The sequence below is a fragment of the Myotis myotis genome, unplaced genomic scaffold, assembly GCF_014108235.1.
Source record: "Myotis myotis isolate mMyoMyo1 unplaced genomic scaffold, mMyoMyo1.p scaffold_m19_p_17, whole genome shotgun sequence".
NCBI classification, from domain to species: Eukaryota; Metazoa; Chordata; class Mammalia; order Chiroptera; family Vespertilionidae; genus Myotis; species Myotis myotis.
The window spans coordinates 4694369-4718242 of NW_023416321.1; the positions used below are offsets into that span (position 1 = coordinate 4694369).

The 23874-nt window shown below is 56.3% G+C and overlaps 1 long non-coding RNA gene across 1 annotated transcript in view; it reads left to right on the forward strand.

Annotated features, from left to right (window-relative positions):
- The window catches only part of LOC118671188, a 113758-nt gene that overhangs the window by 78463 nt on the left and 11421 nt on the right, over positions 1 to 23874 (forward strand). The window contains exon 2 of the long non-coding RNA XR_004972647.1: positions 16987 to 17070. This is a non-coding gene — a long non-coding RNA (uncharacterized LOC118671188). The remainder of the gene's footprint in view (positions 1 to 16986; positions 17071 to 23874) is intronic.

Here is a 23874-nt window from a genome sequence, read left to right on the forward strand (position 1 = left end):
AGTTACTCATTGGTCTGTAACTCACAAATTACTTAATTATGCTGATGCTCCTCACATCCCAGATTTGGCCAATGGGAGCTCCTTCAAACGGACTCCTGTGCCCGACACAAACACACATGGACTGTATTGTGAGCCTCTGGAAAGCTTGGAAGCCACTTGAGAATGCGTGAATGTTGTGATCCACGCGTGACAGTGACTCAGTGGCAGAGGAGAGAGGATGGCTTGGTGTATGGGATGCTGTCCTGGGTCCCTTCACGCCACCTGCTAGGCAACACCTGTAATGCAAAGATCTAAGGAACGCGGGAGTGTTGCCAGGTCACCCGAAGCTCTACAGGTTCGCACGGGGAAAATCTTAACGCACCAGGCATATTGATGTTAAGCCCTCTCTTATCTTTGAGCCTCTTTTTACCAAACCACATGTAAAGGTCGGAGCGGCTTAGTAGATCGACACCTACCCGTAACATTCACAGGAGAGGGATCAGATAGCAACCAGGTGGTGGAGACGAGTTTTTAGCAGGATAATAAGTCTAGTGCTTTGGCATGGTGTGGGTTGGTGTGTACTTCGCCTCAAAGAAGCAGCTGTTTCTCAGCTTTGGCAGCTTGTTCCTGTGTAGGAATACAGGTGTGGGGTTACTCGATCTTCTCATTTTTTTTCAGGACCATCCAGAAATCCAGATTGTTATGTAAAACCTTAACATCTCCCATCATTAATCTTATCATCTGATTCCAAAAAAAAAAAAATGTGGAAGAATACATTTGAGGCTCCTGACACACACACTAGGTCTACAAGATGAGCCAGCCAGCTGCATGCCTTGTGGCAACTGTGACATAAAGGGCAGAGGCGGGGAACCGATCACGGCCCCACAATGATGTACTTGGATGAGTCTGTGACTTCTTCTACAGGAGGAAATCTTTAGGGTTTGTCTTAAAGTTTCATTAAAAAACAAAACAAAACAAGAGCTGGTCCAGTGTGGCTCAGTGGTTGAGCATCCACCTCTGAACCAGAAGGTCATGGTTCAGTTCCCGATCAGGGCAGATGCCCGGGTTGCGGGCTCGAGCCCCAGTCGGGGGCGTGCAGGAGGCGGCCGAATGATGATTCTCTGTCATCATTGATGTTACTATCTCCCTCTCCCTTCCTCTCTGAAATCGATAAAAACATATTTTAAAAAATACACACACACAAAAACAAGATATAAAATCCAAGTCGTTTTCTTCCCATGGACATCCCGAGGGTGTGCGAGCAGCCCTTCCCCAGGGCTCACCTGGCCCAGTTTCCAGGCAGATGTGGATCTGGGACTCGGTGTGGGGCGGTGATTTACGGTGTCTCTCCGGGACCGAACAGAGCCGGATTGTAGTGACCACTGCCCCTTCGTTAACACACATGCCCAGCCTGGCGGCCTCCCCCTCCCCCCGCTCCCCCCTCCCAAGCCATTTCCAGGGGAAACATCTTCAGTTTGTGCACTTGGTCACGACTTCACAAATATTTCCACTGCGTTGCTCCCAAGAAAGCCGCTGCCTTATGAATTTTTGTTTTATGGCTTTGCTAAAGCAAATACGCTCTCCCAACAGACAGGCGGTATTCCACTTGGGGCAGATCTGCCTAGCGCTCTCTCCTCTGCTCCCCCCCGCCCCCTCTTTTTCCTGCTAAAGGAAAAGCCCAAGAAATGCCAACTTCTAACACGTCGCATTTTTCCGACGTGCGTGGGTTGTTTTCTGTGCTGCTTCTCACTACGGGCAGGTGAGCGGGACTTCGGGTTTGAAAGGTGCCCAAGCCCCACACGTCTGTTGGCCTACAAAACCCAGGAAAACCGATCGGGTTGAGTTTGGAAGAGACAGACCTATCCGTCCACACTGGATTCTTTGCCTCGATTCGGATCATCTCCCTGCCTCTTCTTTCTGGATAAATGAGGCCAAAGAAATCGATCTCATGTTGGGCATGTGTTCAGGTCTTCTGACCCAGAGACGTTCTTCCCTCCCATAGGGCTGTCGTCAGAGGGCTCCTGTGACCCCATAGGTCAGAGGGGTTTGCACAGCGAAGCTCTCTGAACAGGGGTCCTCGTCTCTGCCTTCTAATCCTCACCCTGAATTTCCCAGGGGCCTTGGTGTCTCTTTCCAGCTCTGAACAGCACCCCTGCCTTTAGGAAAGCCATCTTCTCGGGTCCCAATGAGTCTCCGTCGGCCCCGGTGTCTGCAGATTCAGCCTCTCGGGGCACAGACCTGAAATGCAGTCACTCAGGCCCCATGTTTACTTTTATTCCCAGCCGCATCTGGAGGCCAAAAAGCATAAGTGCGTCGCCAAGCCTGACAACAGTGTACCGAGTTCGTACCTTAAGGAAAGGGGGCGGGGGGTGGGAGGGGAAGGAAGCCAATGATCTCGCCTGGTCGGGTGGATGGTGGATGGAGAAATGGATGGGCAGCCCATAAGCCCTGGTGTGGTTCTCACCATCTGCGCGGCCCGCCTGCCGACGGCGGAGGCGTGAGCGGCCCTGTTTGTCTTGGAGGGCTCGCCCGCCCAGCGCGGTGGACTGTCTGTGGACGGACAGCCAGGCATCTTGTTAACCCGGCCGAGCCCGGGGGAGGGAACAAGGGCCGTTCAGAGGGGAGGACCACCGCCCGGGGTGGGGAGGGCGGAGCGGGCGCCCGGCCGTGTTTACCATGGGGGCCGTGCCGTGGGTGGGCCGGTCCTCATGACGTCCTTGAGGCTTTAAAACGCGGTCATAAATCTGCCGCCGGTGGAACAGGGCTGGCATTTTCTTTCCCTTCCACAGCCGGGTTCTGTGTGACCAACCCCCCCAAAAACAGTTTTTTTTAACACCAGAAACCCCCTGCACTTGTTTGAAGAGTGTCCCTCTGTCCCCCCTTGGGGTGCAGCCCCTGGAAGGTGGTGGAGGATTTGGTTGAGGCTGTTGTCTCCCCACACACTGGCACTGGGGAGGGATGTTGCTACTACTTCTTTGTGTTGTTGAAGAGATCTGCAGCGGTATGGCAGCCCCCAGGGGCCGACACCTGGAGCTCTGTGTTCCACAGCTGGGCGGTCACCCCAGCTGTGCCGGCCCGGCCCGGAGCGCCCCGAGTGAGCACCACTCTAGGTGCTTGCTTCTCTGCCCTAGATCCAGCAGAAGCCAGCGGGGCCATTCTGGAGCCCGGGGGGCGGGCGGGGACGTGCCGCCCGTGGCCACCTGCCAGGGCCCCTCTGACGGCAGAGAAATGTGCTGGGATGTCCTTTTCGCAGGCGGTTTGGCTCCCGGGCCCCTCACGTCTGAGGTGAGCCCGCCAAAGAAAAGGGCACTTTTTGTGGTCAGAGCCTGGGGCTTGGCCGGAGCCCTTGGACGGAGGGAATCTGCGTCTGGGGCAGGCGTGGCCCCCGCGGAGGAGAAAAACCCCCTGTCTGTGAGCAGCCGGCTGCCAGGCCTCCCGGCTCGGGGAACAGTGGACAACTGTTGGAGCGCTTGGCCTGCCCCGCGCCCAGGTGTGCCCCGGCCAGGCAGGTGTGTCCTCTTATGGAAAGAGGCACGAGGGTCCCCGTGGCGCCCCCCCGCCCCCCGCGCCCTCCTCCACCGTCCCACGGAGAGCGTTCTGCACACTTGGGAGACACCCGCTTTGGGATCACGGTGTGTCCCGTGGACCTGACCCTCCGCCGTCACGCAGGCGGCAGTTGTGGGGGCTCCTCCCTCCCCTCCCCCTCCTCCCTCCACCTTCACATTCGTTTTGCACACTGGGCAGTGACCCAGCCGGGCCGCCAGCCATCGCATCTGAAGGGCTCCCTGCTTTTCAGGGCAAATTTCCTGGCCCCTGGCCACCCTCGGCTTCTTGGTTATTTGGGCGGCGGCGTTCAAGGGTGTGAAACCCACGGGGCCAGAGAGGGAGGTTGGGGCTCAACCCAGGGAGGTGGGAGTCCCCGTGGGGTGTGGGTGGGGAACACAGACAGGTCCCCAGCAGGGACCCCCGAGGAGCAACCCCGCCACAGAGATGCCAGTACTTTTCCATTGGCGGGCGGGGCCGGCAAGGGGAGAACTTTGAGCTCCAGTGACCTAGCAGCCCAGGGATTTTCCAGGTTTGCCCAAGGAAGGACCAGGAATCAGGAAGCTCCCATTTAATTTTTTCTTTTTTTTAACATTGTAACCAGGCTTCACTCGGGGTGAGACAGTGTTGAGTGGTCATGCTTGAGGCCCTCATCAGTGCCTGCCCAGAGCCTAGTGGGCCACGAGGGTGAAGTCTCCTGATGCGGCTGTCTGCCTTCTCCTGTAGCCTTGCTGGTTCTGGTTTATCCTTGGCTGCTTTCAGAGAAGGGAAACTAAGAGTTGCCCTTTAGCATTCAGGCCTGATCATGGGTCTCTCAGACGTACAGCTCTGACCAGAGGTGCAGGATTCTGGTGCATTTATGTTAGACTAGAGGCCTGGTGCACAAATTTGTGCATAGGTAGAGTCCAGCCGGCCCACCCCAATCGGGCTGATCGGGGCCAGGAGGAGGGGCCGCGGGCGGTTGGCTGGCTGGCCCTGCCCCCTGGTCGAACTCCTGGTTGAACTCCCAGTCAAGGGGACAATTTGCATATTAGCCTTTTATTATATAGGGTGGGAAAGAAGATGTCAGCGGGGTCATGGGTTCTGTTGATTGGCTGCTGTTCCTGCGGAGATGGGTAATTACGGGGGCATTTCTTTTAACCAGACATATGGAGTTGCAGTCCCCTGGCTCCTTGGCAGGACCCTCCGAGTCCTGGGCTGTGACTTGGTGCTTCACAAGGTACATCTCTAGCTCCACCCCCCGTGGGCTATGCGAGAGGTGCCCCTGGTCGTCTCCAAGGCTGCTGGGTGTTGGCTGGTGGGGGCCTCTTTCCTCAGGAGGCTCCCGGGGCTTCTGTGTTTTGTCACTCACCTCGGCATCCCTTGAACTTGAGAGTTTGCTTTTGGTCATGAGTTCTGAGATGGCCACACGGTGGGAACTTTGGGGTTCCCTCCAGAGCCTTCTGGTTGAAAAGCCCAGTGGGTGTGAATGTCTGCACAGGAGGCCCAGGACCATTTGGGGGGAGGTCGGTGTTCCCCCAAATAGGTGCAGTGTGTATCACCTAGAGCAGCGGTTCTCCACCTTCCTAATGCCGCGGCCATTTCATACAGTTCCTCATGTTGTGGTGACCCCCAACCATAAAATTATTTTCGTTGCTACTTCATCACTGTAATGTTGCTACTGTTATGAATCGTCATGTAAATATCTGGTATGCAGGATGTATTTAGGCGACCCCTGTGAAAGGGTCGTTCGACCCCCAAAGGGGTCGCGACCCCACAGGTTGAGAACCGCTGACCTAGAGGGACCTGAGACAGTAGCCGGCCGCACCCAGACATGGCAGTAGGTAACACTGAGTCACCCGGAAATGTGTTTCCCTTTTATAGCTCTTTCCCTTCTGATCAAAGCAGGAAGAATATCTCCGCTCGGCGCTTTAAGAGAGAAAGCAAGCCATTCGCAGGCTCAGAGCCTTGGGAAAGCCACAAAGACAAATCTTTGATGATCTTTTTTTCTCCTTGTATCTTCTATTCATGTCTAGTGACCCTGGATTCCATTTAAGATAAGGACACAGAGTTTCCTTTTAAAGTATGTTTACTTAAGTAAAACATGGAACCGTGTCGAAAAATATTAAAAAAAGCACACAATAGTCCAGGTAGCAGTGCGTCAGACATCACCAAAGCCTCAGGAAGCGCTGGAAAGGCGAACTCTGCCCCGGAGCCTGAGGTCTGAGCTGACTGTAGCCCAGGGGGGATTTTGCAACCCCCTCCCTCCTGGGGACACTTAACAGTGACCTTTTGTTGTTGTTAATCCGCATCTGAAGATATTTTGCCGTTGATTTTTAGAGACCTGTGGAAGAGAGAGGGAAAGAGAGAGAGAAACATCCATGTGAGAGAAACACATCCATTGGTTGCCTCCTGCACGAGCCCGGACCAGGTCCCGGGCTGGGAAGGAGCCTGCAACCAAGGCACGTGCCCTTGACCGGCATCGAACCTGGGACCCTTTGGTCTGCACACTGATGCTCTATCCACTGAGCCAAACCGGCTGGGGCGACAGTGACGTTTTTGACTGCCACGGCTGGGGGATGCTGCTGGCATCTCATCAGTAGAGAGAGATCAGGGGAGCTGCTCAGTGCACCCCCAGCCCCCTCCACGAAGACTAGTCCAGCCCCAGAGGCCTCTAGTGCTGAGGCTGGGGACCTGCTCTGGACAGGGACTCCGGGGCTCCTGTCTCCCACTCGTCCCTGCGCCTCTGCTGCGTGACGCAGATGCTGTCTGACTTCAGCTCACACCAGGTGAGGGTGGGAAGGTGCTCACTGAGGAGGCTTCTAAGCCCTTTCGCGGTAGAAGTTAAGCCTCTCGTTCTCTCACGAAGCTCGGGACCATGTCGAGCTCAACCTTGCCCGTTACTCGTTCGGCGCAGCCTGGAGCCTGACGGTGGCAAAACCGGACCCCTCGCTCCCCTCCCCGCCCGTCTTCCCACACACAGGACAGGAGACGAATCTCCATTCCCACCCGCAACGGAGGAAGCTCGGGGGAGGTGTGATTTCTTAAGGTGAAACGCTGAGGGGTTTTCCGTGAAATCCAACAGCAGGAAAAGATGAGTCGGTTATGGGACCATGCCTCCCAGGGGTGTCCAGGCCAATAGGGGCCGTAAGACAGCCCTACACATTCTTATACTATAGACCCAGCGAGAAATTCACAGGGGCCACGAGAGTGTCAGGGGCTCCGCCAGCCGGGCGGGAGGAGGTGCATGCCAGGTGTACTGGAAACCTTTGGGGCTCATCACATCCTCCAGCCCTCCTTCTGGGCTCATCGCACCCCTAGTCTGCCTCGTGGGCTCATTGCACCCCAGCCCTCCTCCTGGGCTCATCGCACCCCCAGCCCTCTCCCTGGCTCATCGCACCCCCAGCCCTCCTCCTGGCTCATCGCACCCCCAGCCCTCCCCCTGGCTCATCGCACCCCCAGCCCTCCTCCTAGGTTAATCGCATCTGTCTACAGTTGGCGGGTGCAGAGCCCAAGTCCCAGCAGGTCCCAGGTCTCATCAGGAGCCTGGAATGTGATGACTGAAGCTCGTCACTGTCTTGCCTCGGACTTTTTGTTTAAGGAAATGGCTCTGAAAATCACACTCCAAACACAGCCCAGACAGCAGTGGTATCTCATCGTGTGAGGAGCCAGGCTGGGTCCCCCTGGCTGCCCGGTCCTGAGAGGGGCCCGTCAGGTGAGACCAGGAGAGCCAAGTTCAACAACCTTCATATATATATATATATATATATATATATATATATATATATATATATACACACACACACACATATGTATTAGAGGCCTGATGCATGAAAATTTCTGCAAGAGTGGGCCTTCCTTCTCCTGGCTGCCGGCACCAGCTTTCCTCTGGCACCCGGACCCAGGTGGCTTCGCTCAGGCCCTGGCTTCGTCCGGGAGGACGTCCAGAATGACATCTGGTCTAATTAGCATATTAACCTTTTATTATTATAGATCAGGCCCTGGTCACAGCTCGCTCTCACATCAGCCATGCCTGGGAAGGTAGGCGTCATATTATGGGGCTTTAGCTGTTCCATTTACTATTTTAGCGTATCTGCACATTCTTTCCCGGTCTCGGTTAAATAACCTCTTCTCTGTTAGGGTTTTCTGATAAACTCAGAGAAACCCACAGCCATTGCCCACACATGGCCTCCACAAGTAAAATAATCAACCTTTCAGCTCACGGCTTGCCTTTCTCCTGAAATCACAGATCTCCGCCCCTACCCCCACCCCCACCCCCGCCCCAGCCTGGTTCTCATGTGTCCCCAGACATCCCAGGGAGACAGGAAGGAGGAGGAACGATGGTCCAGATTTTGCCGATGGCCATGATAACGGGTGTAAATGCAAGGTCGGGCCGTGCTGCCACCGGGCTCCCAGGAGGGCCTCTCGCCTGCCTGTCTGACTGTGAGCTCAGCCAAGCCCCTCCCGGCGGCCTCATTCTTACAGGGCCTCTGCCAGGCTTTCTCACTTTCTCTCCTGGGCAATTCATCGATCACCTACCGCCTGCCTTCCCTGGGGTGTCTGTGCCTGATGCTCTTTTTACTGATGCTGTAAAAAGGGTTAAAAACCCTGGTGCCCAAGATGGTTCAGCTACAAAGTGCCACCGTTATTATTCATGCCCAGATAGGCCCGGCACCCTTTTTTCCATGAAACCAAGTTAATCCCCTGGCAAGTGACCCTGCAGCCATGTCCCTCCTCACCTGCCCAGACACCCCCACCCCAGCACCAGGGAGGTGGGGCCGCCTTCTCCCCAGCCTCACTGTACACGTTGGACATAGTACATACATATACTATATAACATATAGCACATGATATAGAAATACATATATGACAGCATTTAAATGCACATATTTAATCTATAACCTATCATCTATAATACATAACATTATTTAATCTATGATGTGCACATATAACCCACTGTAATGCATACCACAAAATAGGAGCTGCAGTTATTTTCATCATCGGTCCTACTAGGTTTTTGACCCTGGGGATCCGGGACCTGCCTTCTCGGCTCTGTATTTCCAGCACCTGGTGTAATGACTAGCACACAGTGGGTGCTCAATCCTCTCTGAAATGCCCAGGGGGTGTGCAGGGATTTTAGGTGAGATCTGTGTGCCCCTGCATCTTGTATTTTGTTGTGATAAGGCTTCTGGGAGGCGCTGGGGTGGTTTTTCCCTAAGAAACCCCTCCCTCCCTTCTGGGGTGCGTGGTGGCTGCTGTTGGTGTCCACGAGGTGGTGGGTGGTGTGTGTGCACGTCCACGCAAACCTCAGGCCTCACCCACTGCCGTCTGTCGTCATCCCTACGTGGTGGCGGTGGCCGCCGGGAGCCTGGGGAGGGAGCCGCTGTCCCCGGGGAAGCCCTCCCGAGGGAGCACAGTTGTCTCTCCACAAAATGCTCTGGGACAGGGGCAGGCTCGTGGTGTCAGATGGAAAGTCGACTGAACTCCGTCCTCAGATGAGCAGTGGCTGTGGAGCCGTGTGCCCTGTGACCCTGCTGAGCCGTGGAGGGACCTGGGTGTCTCCCTGGGAAGCAGCGCACAGGACTGGGCAAGGCCCGGCCATCCACGCTCTGGGAAGGCAGGGTCCTGCATGAAAGTTGGCTAGGGAGAAGAAAGGGCTTTTAAACGAACACATGTATAGCATTTATTATGCTTCGCTGTTGTAAGGGCTTTCCCGAGAAGAACTTATGTAACCCTCCCACAACCTTACATGCAAGCTCCGTTGTTGTACAAGTTGTTGACAGATGAGGGAACTGAGGCACAGAGAAGTCCAAGGCTTAGAAATGGTGGAGGCGAGACTCACACTCTCAGGGCCCAGACTGATTCTGGTTCTGCTGCTTTTACGGAACAAGTTTGAGAACCATTGAGACTTTCGTCCCCACTGCCCCCTGACTCCTAAGTTTGCTGAAATAGTCCCTCCCCCAGTGGGTATTGGTTCCGGAAGCAGCCCTTCTCTGGGAGAGTGGGGCACCGGGCAGGGATGGGGAGGTAGACTGGTTAGGGCCTGGAAGGTTCTGCTGTGTGGCCCAGGGTGGAAGCTGGGAGCTGGGTGTAGGGAGAGGGGAGAAGGAAGGAAGAACGGTTGTGCCAATGTCCTGTGGCCACTTCCCTCCTCCCCAGCCCAGGAGGTGGGAGCCTTGCTCCCCCAGCCTCACTCACTGCACAGCCATTAAGTGAGGGTTTGCCAATCACTAAATCAAAGCCCCTGAAAAATGAACCGGGCACCACACTGGCTCTTTCCGCCCTTTCTTGATTAAAACAAACAACATTGTGAAATGTCAACCTGTCAGTCGTGTGGAAAGTTTGCGGCATGGAAAGGCAATTACTCAAATGACTTTTTAAAAGTATGAGAATTTGCCTGGCTGAACGGTTTTTAATTAGTGCCCCGAGTTAACGTGAATACCTATTCATAGCTGTGCGCGCCGGGCGCGGGTGGGTTTAGGAAACATTTGGTATCTCTGGCAGAGGCAGCGTGTTGACCTGGCTGGTAAGGGGGCAGCCGGCCGCTTTCGAAAACAGAAGGGACATTGGGGTCCATGTGCCCCTCGGAGAGGGGAGGCTGTTTGCAGGGAGAGCGTGGGCCTGTGTAGCATCCTAGAGCTTTTCAAGTGTCGCTGCTGCCCAGGTGGTCTCTAGGGCTAAGGTCTCCCCAGATGGGTTCCCCCCCGCCCCTCTCCAATCTGGTGAACAAGCCTTTCAGGGAATTCTTTGAAAAAAAAAGTTGCTTGGGGTCACACCATTTAAATTTACCTCCCTGGTTTTCTGTGATCTCATTTTTCCTTAAAATATCACTGGAAAAGTGTGTTTTGAGTTGAATAGTCCAGTTTCCATTGAAACATGGTGAAACAAACTCATGGGGGCCAAGGCTTGGTGTGAGGGTGGGGGACCCGGGCCCAGGGCACCTTCGGGGGGTCAGCCCTCTGCAGGTCGCAGGTCGGGGGCAGCCTGCCCAGGGGTGCTCCCCCTCTCTCTGTTGCTGATGGCAAGTGCGCTGCATTCGGAAGGTGTCCTTGGAGGCAAAGATGTGGTTTTCAAGAGAAACCCTGATGGGCTTGTAAACCTTTGATTTTTCTTTTTTTTTTTTTTTAAGCACGGTGGGCGGGGCTCTATCTTTAAGCTTAGGTTCGAGAGAGGAAGATCGATGGGTGAGCTCAAGGTGGACCAAGGTCAGCAGCTCCACGTGGAGGCGGGCAAGACTTTTGAGAGGTCAGAGAGCACCGGGAGGTCCAGCTCTTCTTGCTTCGCGAGCTGGAGAGAGCCTGGCCACCGTCAAGGTCTGCCACCTGCATTTATGGAGGGCCTTGGGCCAGAGAGCCTGCCAGAGTAGCTGGGCATCTCTGATTAGTGATTTGTACGCTGTATGAGGCTCTAGGAACCCAAACACATGGGGTATATTGTCCACCCTAAGAGATGGTAAGCTCTCCCGGGGGAGAAAGGATAGCTAACCTATCCTCTCCGTCACCTTACGTTTCGTGCAAATGTGGGGTGCGGGCAGTAATACAGGTACGAGCCACTGCTGCAGGCTGGGAAGTCAAGTGACTTCTCATGGGACGTGGGACTTGGGCTTCAAGGGCAGGTGCTGGGGAGAGGCAGCGCCGGGGGGGGGGGGGTGTTGCAGGCATGGGGAGCACCAGTGAGATCGCTCTGCAAGGCTGGAGAGAGAACGGAGGGGTCCCGAATGCAGGGGGTCTGGGGTTTCTGGCAGGAAACTGCACAGAAGGCAGTAGGGAGCCATCGCAGCTGTTGAGCAGCGAGGGGCAGAGCTGACGGACATTTCAGCACCATAAGCCGGGCGGGCGATGCAGAGTGGACTGGGACAGGCGAGTCGGACGTTGAGGAGCCCGGGTGGGGAGTGACTGCAGCCGTGGGAGTTGGGGTCCCTTTCAGCTTTTCCCCTGGAGCCAGAGGAGCTTGGTGCCAATGAAGACTCCACTGCTTCCCAGCCCCATGACCTTGAGGAAGTTGTAAATCCTGCCGTGTGCCAATTACCGTATCTTTCACGCAGGGATACTGACATTCATTCATTCCATTCAACTGAGAGGGCTGCATCATGCAACACATTCTGTCCATACGATGGAGAACAAGACAGACACGCTCTCTGCGCTCAGGGGTCTTGCTGTTATCACGGCTGTGGGGACATACGAGGAGACCGGTCATGAGCTGTGTTAGCAGAGGAGCTGACAGAGGGAGGACTGCTCCTCTGGGTGACCGAGAGAGTGACGTTACATTCATGGACAGCCCAGCTGGCGTGGCTCAGTGGTGGAGCATCGACCTATGAACCAGGAGGTCACAGTTCGATTCCCGGTCAGGGCACATGTCCAGGTTGCTGGCTCAGTCCCCAGTGGGGGCGTGCAGGAGGCAGCTGATTAATGATTCCCTCTCATCGATGTTTCTCTCTTCCCTTTCCCTTCCTCTCGGAAATAAAAATATATTTTTAAAAAATTCACGAATTAGGGAGGTTCCGGGGAGCCATGCGGAGGGGGATAGATGGGGTTCCATTTGCGTGGGACAATTTGAGGTTGTTGGGAACCAGTGATCAGCCTGCCCCGCAGCCCGCTGGCTTAGGAAAAAGGTCGGAGGCAGGGTCCGGGGAGTCTTCAAGGACAAGGGGAAAGGGTGGGAATTCTGCTGGGCTGAGGACTGAGCCTTGGGGCCTTGTTCTGTGCTGGGCTCAGGAGGAAGGAGAGGAACCAAGGAGGGGTGGGGGGGAGGCGGGGAGTGGCTGAGACCTGGCACTGGATCTCAGGCTCCAGCCCACTCTCTCTTCTCGGAGCCCAGAGGGCACCGTGGGCCCTTCTTTCCGGTGTGGCCTCTGCAGGCTGTGGCGTGGAGTCTGGCCTCCTTTTCCAGCCTGGCCTGGTGGAACCGGCTCCGGGGACAGCTCAGGCCCTCGGTCCTGACCCGAAACGCGAATGCCACCACAGCCGGCTGCCGGGAACGGCACAGGTATTTGGAAAATGCTACGGAGCAGGTCCGTTCAACCCTGCGGCCCGCCAGCTGGGTTGGGATTCTCGGTTCAGTTCCCGGCTCAAGCCAATATTGACGGAATCCTTCCGTGGGCGTGGCTACTCTCCCGCCAGTGGGAGCTCCGGCCGCCTCTGGGTGTCTCTGTCCCGGGCTCACTCTGGGTCCCAGACACAGGGAGGTCCCCGGGGCACCCTGGCCGGATCTCACCTTGGACCCCAACTTTGGGTCAAACTGGCAGCTCTCTAATCCTGGCTCCCAAACCGTTTCTGATTTCATAATCTTGCAACTCCTGTTTTAACCGTGTGTTGTGTGTGTGTGTGTGTGTTTTAATGAAAATGGCATTTATAGTTTTATTTCTAGTTCAAGATGATGAATGTCCATTTTATTTTTTACTACTTTTTAAATACCGGGGCATTTTTGAACAACGCCCGTGCACGGTCGTCATGCAAAAAATAAGAAAACAGATCACCCCTGAACTCGCGACCCAGGGAGGACAACTTGTTAATAACCTTTTGCTTTCACCTTCTGGGTTTGTTTTTAGAACATATTTTTAAAAATAATACTTTCCTGGGTGGATCACCCTGGCATTGCATGCAGACAAGGCTGCCCGGCCTCTGCACACCGCACGGCCTCCTTTCTCAGCCTGCCCTTCATTGGCAGGGGCCTGCTGAGGCGTCGGCGCCAAATACCTCTGCCTGGGCCGGGGCCCTGTCCTCAGGCCCAGGACACGAGCGCCCGGGCGGGGCTGGCCCAGGAGGCTGGTCCCAGGAAGAAAGAGGGGAAGAGCTTGCTGCCCTTTCTAGTGTTTGCTCTGGTTGATGCGGGATCCTGCTTCATATCAGCTTGTCCTGGCACCACTGTCTCTGCCCTTGGGTGATCTCACTGTTTAATGAGCAGAGGAGATGGGCACCAGTTCCTGTAAATAGCCTTGGGGGTGGGGAGTTAGAGAGAGACAGACAGACAGAGACGGGGGCGGGGGGGGGGGGAGAGAGAGAGAGAGAGAGAGAGAAGAGAAGAGAGAGAGGTGTTTACAGAAATGTATATATGTGAGTGTTCTCCGAGTAAACATTTCAGAGTTGAGCCAGAATCATTAGGAGATAAATTGCCATCTGGGCATGTCAGTTTTTGCTTTTTAAAAAAAATCCTCACCCGAGGATGTATTTATTGTTTTGTGTGTGGGGGGGTGGGGTGGGAGGGGGGCAGGGGTTGATTCCACAGAGAAAGAGAAATATCGATGCGAGAGAGGAACTTTCATTGGTTGCACCCTAACTGGGACCCTAGCTGGCACGGGAGCCATCTGGCTGGGGCTGGCATGTCCGCCTTTTTGTTTGCTCTGTAGTGAGTTCATGCCAACCGATGAAGCCCTGGGTTTGGGGTTGGGATGCCCCAAGTTTTCTGTGGTGGAAAGTTATTTATTTCTCTATCTCGCGCTCTGTCGTCTCTCCTCGTTGGTGCTTTATTTAATCTTAGTCGAGGTTGAGTGCTTTATGGGCAAGCACACTGGGCGATTGGTTTGTCTACACAGCAAACCGGGGTAGGGTGGGATGGAGAGGGAGAGGTAGGCAGCAGGGAAGGCCCCTCCCTGTCTCCCATCTCTCAGCAAGAAAATAAAAAAGATAAATAAACCCTAATCCTGACCCGGGGGCAAATGGCAATAAAGATCCAGGGCCATTTCCCCTGCTGATCCAGCCCTCCAGTTCACTGTAGGAATCAGACAGTTCTATGGCTCTAATTTGCCAGATCAGATTATATAATTACCTTTTATGGGCCTGGGTGTGATGTGTGCTCCCTGTTGATACTGCAGGGGGCTGAGGGGTGTGTCTGGCCTCAGAGGTCCTGCCCAGCTGGGCTGTGGCTTCCACATGGGGAAGGTGGGGGGCGGGGGGATGGGGGTGAGCGCCTGCCTTGAGGCAGCACAGAAGCTGGTGGCAGAGCCAGGGTCAAAGGGCAGAGCGGTGGGGGAGAGCAGGCCTTCGGGCTGGGGCAGGGGTCTCCCAGAAGGAACATGGGTGAGTATAGGGGGTCAGCCGGGACATTCACCAAAGTCTGAATGAAGTCTGGTGAGGTCAGAGACAGGAAGTCGTTGGCAAGTTCAAGGATGAATGGTCATGCTTTTGACCTTGGGCGCCTTTGTCTTCACGAGCCCCCAGTCCCCATAACACATGATGTTGAAAGTATATTTTATGGCTACAGTGGTAGAAGGATGAATCTCATCCAGGCTGCATTCATCGCTATACAGGCACTTCTGTGACAGTCACTTTATTCCTTCTGATTATAGAAGAAACGAGAACATTCTTTTTTTTTTTTTAATCGTTATTGTTGAAAGTATTACATAGGTCCTCCTTTCCCCCCCATTAACCTCTTCCAGCCCGCTCCCGTCCCCACTCCCCCCAGGCCCTAACCACCCCACCGTCTGTGTCCATGGGTTATGCATATGTACATACAAGTTCATTGGTTGATCTCTTCCCACCCACCCTCCCCTGCCTTCCCTCTGAGGTTCGACAATGAGAACATTCTTGCCCTGGCCGTTGGCTCAGGGGCTAGAGCGTCAGCCCAGAGCTCAGAACCCTTGGGGCTGGGACCCAGGCTTCAGGAGGATTTTCCATCTGCCTGGGGGAGGGGGTTGTGACTTCAGTGAATAGCCAAGCCTGAACCCTGGCTCCCCTCCTGTCTTCCCCCCATCATAGGATTGACAGAAGCCCCTGCCAGTACCCACCCATCCCATCCCCAGGGCCTGCTACCGATTGGTGAGTTGGGAAGTCCTGGTGGCTGGGTGAGTTTAGATGGACTTGTGTTAAATTTCCTATCGCCCCCGGGAGGGTAAGGCTGCAATCACAGAGTTTATCGAATGCTTTGCACCTAGTACACGGGATGTGGGTTGGGTCTGAGGGTGGCAGCAGGAATGGGACTCCATCCTGGTGTCGGTGCTGTTGGACTCGGAGAGTATCTTGTGGTTTTCCTTGCTTCTTTTGGAGGCGTTTTCTAGCATTTGCAAGTGGTCTAGGTAGGTCCCAAGTGTTGCACGGTTCATTGGAGCTAAAATTGTGGAGGCCCGGCTGGTGTGGCTCAGTGGTTGAGCATCGGCCTATGAACCAGGAGGTCACGGTTTGATTCCCGGTCAGGGTGTATGCCCAGGTTGTGGGCTCGATCCCCATTGTGGGGTGTGCAGGAGGCAGCCAATCCATGATTCTCATCATTGATGTTTCCATCTCTCTCTCCCTCTCCCTTCCTCTCTGAAATCAATAAAATATATTTAAATAAAATAAAATATAATTGTTGAGATCTTTGCCCTGCAGTCAAGAACCCTGCGTGGCATTTGAGGTCGGTTCTGGGGTCAGTCCGTGGGTGTGGCAGAGGAAACTGACCCAGCCGACCTGTGTCCCTGGGATTGGTGGAGAGGGGGCCGGAGTTGATGGATGGGGTGGCCCAGAGTGCCAGCCGGCCCTGTCCTCAGGAACTCTAGAAACCCGGGGGGGGGGGGTGATCCCCGCCCCGGGTGATGTGTGTGCGCCCAGTGAAAGAACAAAACGCCACCCAAACAATCCTTCCTCTTGTGAGTGAAGGTTACGCGTTTTCTGTTTCAAATCTGATGGTGTTGTCTTTCCCCTTTCTCTTTCTTCTCTCTGTCTTCATTTGCCAAACGAAGGGTCCAGGGTGATTTCTTTGAGCCTAATGATGGGGAAGCTGAGACGGGGGCCATTATCTTTAAACACCTTTTGAAATGCGACCCTTCCTGGCGTCTGAATTGGGTTGGGGAGAGGTCGGATTTAAAGATTAAATATTTCAGCAGGAGCAGCAACGATGCTGATCGCTCTGCGCATCTTCTCGGGAGTCACGCGGATGGCGTGGCGTAGCCTTGCTCTCGAGAAGCCCGTGTAAAGGGGCAGCGCTAACAAAAGCATAGCCGATATGTGCTGGGTGCAGGGTAGGGGTCAGGCTCAGAGCTCGACGCCCTCCAGGTGTTACCCCATTTAATGAATGTAGGCGCCATAAGATCAGGACATAGAGAAATTCAGAATCGTAGCACAGTAGCCGCCTCGGAATAAAAGACTCCATAAAAACAGAACAACTCAGAACCGTGGCCAGAGATGATTTTGTAGCCAAGGTCCCTCGTGAATTTAAGTTTTGTTATGACTTGAAAGAAATTACTATCCAGTGTAATACCCATTTACATCTTAGTTTCTCTGGGTCTAGTTTATTAGGGTTGTTCTAGGTCTAGTTCATTCGGGTGGAAACCCTGTATTTCTTGAAAGCAGCCCTCGGTGGTCGTATCCACAGCTGACATGGGAAATGGACTTCTCCTTTATTCTCAATCAATGGTGTTTGTGTGTTTTCTGTACCAGAGAATCAGGAGCTGGTAACCTCCTGTGTCCGTGGGAGGCCGTGTGACCCTCAGAGTCCACTCCTCCGATGCTTTAAGTTGGAACATAACTTTCATGATCCCTGTTCCCTGAGGTCACGCTTTCCTTCTCTTTCCAGGTGACATCAGAGGTTGGTGGCCAACCGGGGCAGGTGCTCCGAACCAAGAAAGGACGGGGACGAAGGTGACCCAGAGCACGCCAGGTAACAAGAGCAGCGCCGCTGCCCTGCTGCCGTCCTCGCTTCGGGGGTTATGTTCTTTCTGCAGCAGAATCCCCTGCCCTGACATCCCCACCCCACCTGCGTGCAGCCCGGAGCAGAGTCCGGCAGGCAGGAGACGCTGGAGAAGGTCGAGGCTCAGCTTAAGGCGCCCTCCTAGTCAGCGTGATCCATCCTAGCCAGGCTGTGTTCTCGGGGTTCTTACATAGAGGAACTTGTCACCTCTCACAGGTCGCTCACGTTGTACCCAGTCTACAGATGAGAAAACCAAGGTACAGTCCATGGCCCAAGGTCGTGGAGTTATTTAATGAGGGAGCCAGGGTTCACGCTGTTTTCTCTGTCCATTCCGAGTGATGGTGCGCGTTCTGGCTGCCCGGGGCGCGTGCATCCGCTCCTGCCACCTGGTCTTTGTACGCAGGGTCCGAAGCAGGGCGTGGAGGTCTTGCGTTGTGCAGGGAGAGCCATCAGGTGGGTGGCTTGAAGCCTGCAGGTCTAGGAAACGGAGAAAGGTGGATTGCGCCTGCCGACCTCCAAGAGCTCAGAGACCAACTATGGGATTAAAGGGGACCTCAGTGCTTTTGGAGCTCGGCGGACTGATGTCCGGTCCTAATAAGCGTGGTTTGGGCACAGGGCCACTCCCTGACAGCAAGGGCTGGACCTGCCCACAGCTGTTGAGGCCCCACCATCCCCAGCAGTCACCCTTCTGGCTGGGAGTCTGGCTACTGGGTACGTGTCAGTCCAGCCACAGACGTGGGCATGTTTGGAGGCAGCAAAGCGTCTGTTTCTCCTACGGAGCCTGGGCGAGGGGTGCTGTGTGCTGCAAAGCAGGGCTCTAGAACTGGGCAGGGTATGTGGCCAGTTTTCCAGTGTTGACCCAGCACATGGGCAAAGAGGGTGAACCTCGAAGACCTGGGTTCAAATCCTACTTCCACTGTTTCCTCCCTGGGTGGCTACAGACTGGTGACCTTGACTTCTCTGGACTTTGGGGTCCACATATGTAAAATGGGGATAATAATGAAAACCCCTGCCGTGTTGTGACTTGAGAAGAGCCTGGCACAGTGCCTGGGACATAGTAGGCATGCAGCAGATGTCGGGGTGGTGGTGTTTTTCTTATTCGTCTGGATATGACGTTGGTAAATTCCTAAGCCTCGGTTTTCTCATCTGTAAGATGGGATGTTAGTACCCTGTGGACAGGGGAGGCTGTGAGTTGAATGAGGTAACACAACTTGTCTAGATCGGAACAGACGCCGTGTCTCTCTCTGATTCTCTCCCTCGTTTGCCTGATTCCACGTGGATCGTTTGAAGGAAGGTGGCTGGTGGTGTTCAGTCCTCCATCCACAAGAACACCGAGTCCTGGCAGTTACTCCACAGCCGTTTTCTGATTCGAGCCCCCTCTTCTCCCAGCCACAACCCCCGCCCCCATCCCCTCTCCCCCCTTGGTCTTGACTCCTGCAGCACCAGCTGGGATGCCCACCAAGGCTCCCCCCATGCAGTTCAGTCTTTCTTAACCAAAGTACTTGTAGCTGTGTGCTCACAAGCCTCTGTCTCAAACTCATGTCACTTTCTGCTTAAAAACAATGCCCCCCAAACTTACCACCTCTCTCTGCTGTCTCAGTGACCGCGTCTCACTGGGCGCTCTGTCCTATCGCCACCTCTTCCCACGCCAGTGTGAGTCCCTTCAGCCCAGCTCACCTGCTGTGCATCCCACTTCTGAGCCTGGAACACTTCTGCGCCTGCCTCTGTGCTCGCCCCTCCCCCCATGTTACCATCTGTGTGCCTCAGCTTCTCAGAAATACCCCACAACCACAGGACCCGTGGCACCGGCCGCTCCTTCACCCCGCACACCTCACCTGTGGGCCTCCGCCTGCCCTGTGGGGTTCGCCACCCAGCAGGTGCCTGGAGAGCGGGCGGGGAGGGGGATGGGCCTTGTTGTCTGTTGCTTGGGTTTCTGTGACCCCGTCCTTTCTCACTGCTCGTTTTAGGGTCTTGGACAGACTCGGTGCTCAGACACCGCGTGGGTTACCTGGTGGGAGGATGGGCCCGCCGAGGAGAGGCGGTTGCTGACATGAGTCTGACCCTGCTGTCTGGGCTGGGTGACTGACAGGCTGTGTGCAGGGGAGGAGAGTTAATGAGTGACTCCCAGGGGATTTCCAGGCAACGGTGCGGGCACCGTCAGGGAGCACCCAGTGCCCAAGTGTGGGGGATTTCTCCGTCTCTCACGCATATGCCCACGCGCTAGCGGAGGACTGTGGCCAGGGCCGCCTTCTGCCCGTGACCTGCTCGGTAGGAAATGCTCGGAGAAAGACAGCGGGCAGAGCGGAGTCCCTACCTGGTGCCTCTCCCAGGACATTTGAGTGTATGTCCCAATAACTGGGCCGGGCTCCTGGCCACGGGCTCCGCTGGGGACCCTTCCCTACCCAGCGCCTTGCTCTCTTTTACCTCCCGACCCATGGCCCCGGGAGAGGGAGCCCAAAGGTGGCCTGACGGCCGGGTCCCCCTAGCAGTGGTCGTCATCGATACTATTAACACGACCAGCTTGCGTTCATTTCACATCCTTCCATCCAAAGGTCAGTCATGGTCTCGGCCTTGCGCCCGGGGCTCCTGCGTGAGGTCATGGGGAGGAAGAGCTGTCTTTACGGACACACGCTTTCCCCGGGCCCATCCGTCATGTGTTGTGGCGGGAGGGAGCGGGGCTGTGGCTAAAATGATGACTGCGGCCATAACCATAGTTGGGAGTGAAGAGGCCGTCGGGGCCCTGGGAGGAGACAGTGGCGAGTCCCAGTTCTGAGCAGCGGGGGCGATGACCTCACCTGGGGATGGGAGCAGAGCTGTCCAGAGGACTCGCAGATGGAACGTCCACTCGGATGCAGATGTGAGTCACCGTGGCTCGTGTCCCTGCAGTGGCGCTGTCCCCAGCCTCCCACTGCACCCTGGGACATCGTGGCCACTGGTCAGGCCTGGTGACTCATTGGGTTTCTTGAGCCAGCCCCTGGGGGTGGGCTCTCCCTTCTGGCATCTGCACCCCGGGTGCCATCGACGCCGCTGGGCTGGCCGCACGCTCAGAGGCGATGTGCAAAGACGTGTGTGGCAGGAAGGGCCCTGGCGCTCCGCGAGGGTCCAACCAGAGCCCCGGCCACCGCGAGCGGACGTCAACCTTCAGCTCGGAACGTCCGGGGGCTCCATGGAGCTCATCCAGCCCAAGCCCTGGCTTCCTGAGCCCCAGGGGTGATACACACCCGAGAGATGGGGGAGTAGACAAAGCCAGCCGGGCGGGGTGCGGGGGCGAGGCGCTCCCATCACCCCATCTAGACAAGCCGAGTTCACCCAAAGGGCCAACGGCTGGCAGCGTGTCAGGTTTCCCGCCATGCCCAGCGCCAGCCTCTGCTGACATCTGTCCTCCTCGGTTTTCATCTTCCGAGGATGGAAATAGTGTCATCTCTTCTCCACCTGTCAGTCTCGGCCCGGCGGGGAGACTGCGGTGCCGGCCCCCGTGATGTCATCCCTGTTTATCGTCTGGCTTAGACACTGGGGAGCGGGAGACACTTGCTGAGGATGAAAAAGAAGAGTAAATCCCCACACCGTTTCAGCGAGGATTCCTTCTCCTGGTGTTGACGGCCCTGTGTCCTTTCTCTCTCTCTTCATCTCTCTTTGGAATGAGAACAGTGTGTAAAGGAGATCATGAGTGAGTGAGGAAGGAAGGGTCCCCCAGGGGGCCAGGAGCCTCTGTTCCCAGGTGATGTTCACCTGTCGGAGGGACTCATCCTGAGAGCTGTGCCCCAGGGCTACCATGGGCGACGTCTGGCCTGGTGGCAGTCCTGCCTCTCACCTGACACCGGGAGTAGGGAAGCATGGGACTCAGTTTACCCACTGTCAGCCTCCGTCCTTCCCCGGAGTGATGAAGTGGACTATTGCCCCACAGTTGTGTCCTTTGGCTCATCAGATCTGGAACTTTCCACTTCTAGTCTTTGTGTCCAAACAGGGGGTTGTGAAGGTGTGAGAGCTCTGTTTCTTTAGGGTAAATTTAAAAGGTGACACAGCTCTCTCTCTCTCTCTCTTTTCCTCTCTCTCTCTCTTTCTCTCTCTCTCTCTTTCTCTCTTTCCATCTCCCTCTCCCCTTTTCTCCCCTCTCACATCTCTCCAGATTCCTCTTGGGACAGTGACTCACTGTTTCAGTTGAAGGAGGGGGTGGTTAGGGGGAGAGGCAGAGGCTGGGTCACGGGGGTACCGGGGGTGCCGTTGGGTCTACACCGTGAGGGTCGGTTCCTCTGGGCCCAGCTGACCCGGAAACTGGGTGGTCGGAGGCAGGGACGTGAATGTCATCTGTACGAACCAGCGGGTGTGAGAGGGCCGGCCTCCCCGTGGGTGACTCAGCCTGCAGCAAACTGTAACAGGGAAGTGACTCACTTTCAACCCTAAGCAGGAACTCCGAGGCCGGGCCGCCAGCACCTGTCTGGGCCGCGGTTAGTTATTAACGCCGCCAGTGAGCGTGTCATGGGAACCGGACGCTGGCCTAGATCGCTGCGGGCAGCCCGGCTCTCCGCCGCCTGCACACCCTCCACCGGCGGCCGTGGCTCCTCTCGGGCCTGACCCAGACGCGGCGGAGCCCACGGTGCTCCTGGCGGTACAGTGTCCCCCGGGTGCCCCTGGAGGGTGCAGGGGATGCGGAAGGGGACAGAACAACGGCTTGGGGAGGCGAAACCCGAGCTGCCAGATCAGCCCGAACCTGGGCATTCCAGGAGTGGGCCGAGGATGAGCTGGCCCTGCCCGCCCCGTCCCACACGCCCCCTCCAGGTGCTGGTTCCTGGGGCTCAATCAGGTCTGCAGGGACTGCCTTGGGGCCCTGTCGGTCCACCTCCCACGGAGGCCTCTGACCTGGGCAACGTGAACTCCTGCCCCACTGACCTGGGGCTGGAGGAGGGGAGAGTTGCTTCATCTTCCCTGGCACTCACCGCCCACTCCCAAGGCCGCTGCGGGCAGCTGAGAGCCGCGGGCCCAGCGCCGAGGGCCTCTGCAGGCACGCTGGGAAGCCTGGGGCCGGCTGGGGCGAGCTGTGCATTCCCATCAGCTCTGCTCTGCCCTCTTCCTTGGGAAACACCCAGGGGCGGCTTCCTCCCCAGATCCCAGAAGGCAAGCTTCGCCGCTTTGGGGGGAAGGCCCAGCCTGGGCCCAAGCCCTGCCCGCCCAGCCCAGTCCATGCCCTTCTACTCCCAGCTGCCGAGCAGGGGAGGGAGGCTGACTGGACAGGAAGAGGTGGGCGATTTAGCAGGTCACGCTCCCCAGTGGCCACAAGGATGCCCAGCGCCCAGCGGGGGCACTACCCCCTGGTCCTTGCTGCCACCTAGGAAAAGCCCTGAAGTGCTCGTGGGCACAGAGCGGGCGGGGCACCGTGTACCGGCTGGTCTGCGGGAGGAGCACTGGACTGGCCCCTGGGACGCCTACTCCCTGGGTGGCCCTCAGCAAGTCCTCGAGCCGCCCGCGTCTCCCGTCTGTGAAGTGGGAGTGAGGACACCGGCCCCGCTTACTCGGCAGGGTTTGTGGGAGGCCAGCTGAGATCACGGGACACGTGAGGAGGCTCCGGGAGTGGGAAGGGCCACCCAGATCGGGGTTGAAACCCCGGGGTGCTTAGGGTGATTAGCAGCAAGCGGGGCCTGAGGTCTGTGCTCCTCCCGGAGGTGGCTTTACGGGCGCCCACCTGTGGCTTAAGAGCTTCTCGGGCCTCCCACAGCCGATAAGTCACCGCCCGGTGGGTGTGCTTTGTCTGGGCCCCAGCCTGCACAGGCAGCCGCCTCGGCTGCGGCCCAGAATGGCTGCTCTGCCTTCTCTCTCTGCCTTTCCCGGTGGGCCGGGCAGGAGCCAAAATAGATCCCAGGGCCTCGTCGCTTGGGTTTTCCCCGAGGGACCCTCGGCTGCCCATGCAGACACGCTGGCGGCTCCGAGTCCCTCTCTCAGTCGACATCATCGTGGGGCACTGAGTTAGGCGTCTCCTGTCATGTGATTTGTTCTGGAGGGTCACCTTCTTGCCATCCAAGGAGAGAGGGGCCTGTAGGCGTGTCAGATCATCTCCCGTGGCTCAGGATGCGAAGAAGGTTCTGGACACACCATCACTGAGTGTACCACGCGTCCGAGCCCTGGCTTATTTTTTCCTTGTAGTGTCCTGTGCATTCATTGAAGGGAGGCATGTTGAGATGTAATGGGCGTCCCGATGGGGCAGTGAGCATGCGTGTGGAGCCTCTTCTATGCCCAGGCCTCGCCGAGTCGACTGGGCGTAGTCCTTGCTTGTAGTCGTAAAACCAAACTCTTTTTGACGAGCCATTCCCATCTCCCACCCAGACCCAGGGCCTCCCCTGAGTCTTTCCAGATGGGTGTCTCCTGCTCCCACCCTTCAGTGATGGAGACTTGATCTCTCCAGAGGTCACCCAGTCTAACACGTTGGCAATTCTTAATGGTTGGGAAGTTCATTCTTGTAGGGAGACTCTGTCTGCCTCTGGAAACTTCCAGAAGGGATTGCTCTCTGGGACCTAGAAAGATCAAAGGAGACTTTGTGAAGTTGCTGGAACTTGGACGGGCGTGGGGAGCCACCTTTCATGGACTGAATTCTAGCGGAACCCCAGAACCTGTGTCCACCTGGAACCTCAGGTGTGGCCTCCTTTAGGAAAAGGGTCCTTGCAGATGGAGTGAGTTCAGGATCCCGTGGCAAGTCCTCGGAAGCGGAGAGGAGGGGGAGCAGACGCAGAGGAGAGGCCTTGCGAAGACAGAGGCCGAGGCTCATGCTGCCCGGCTGAGGTGTGG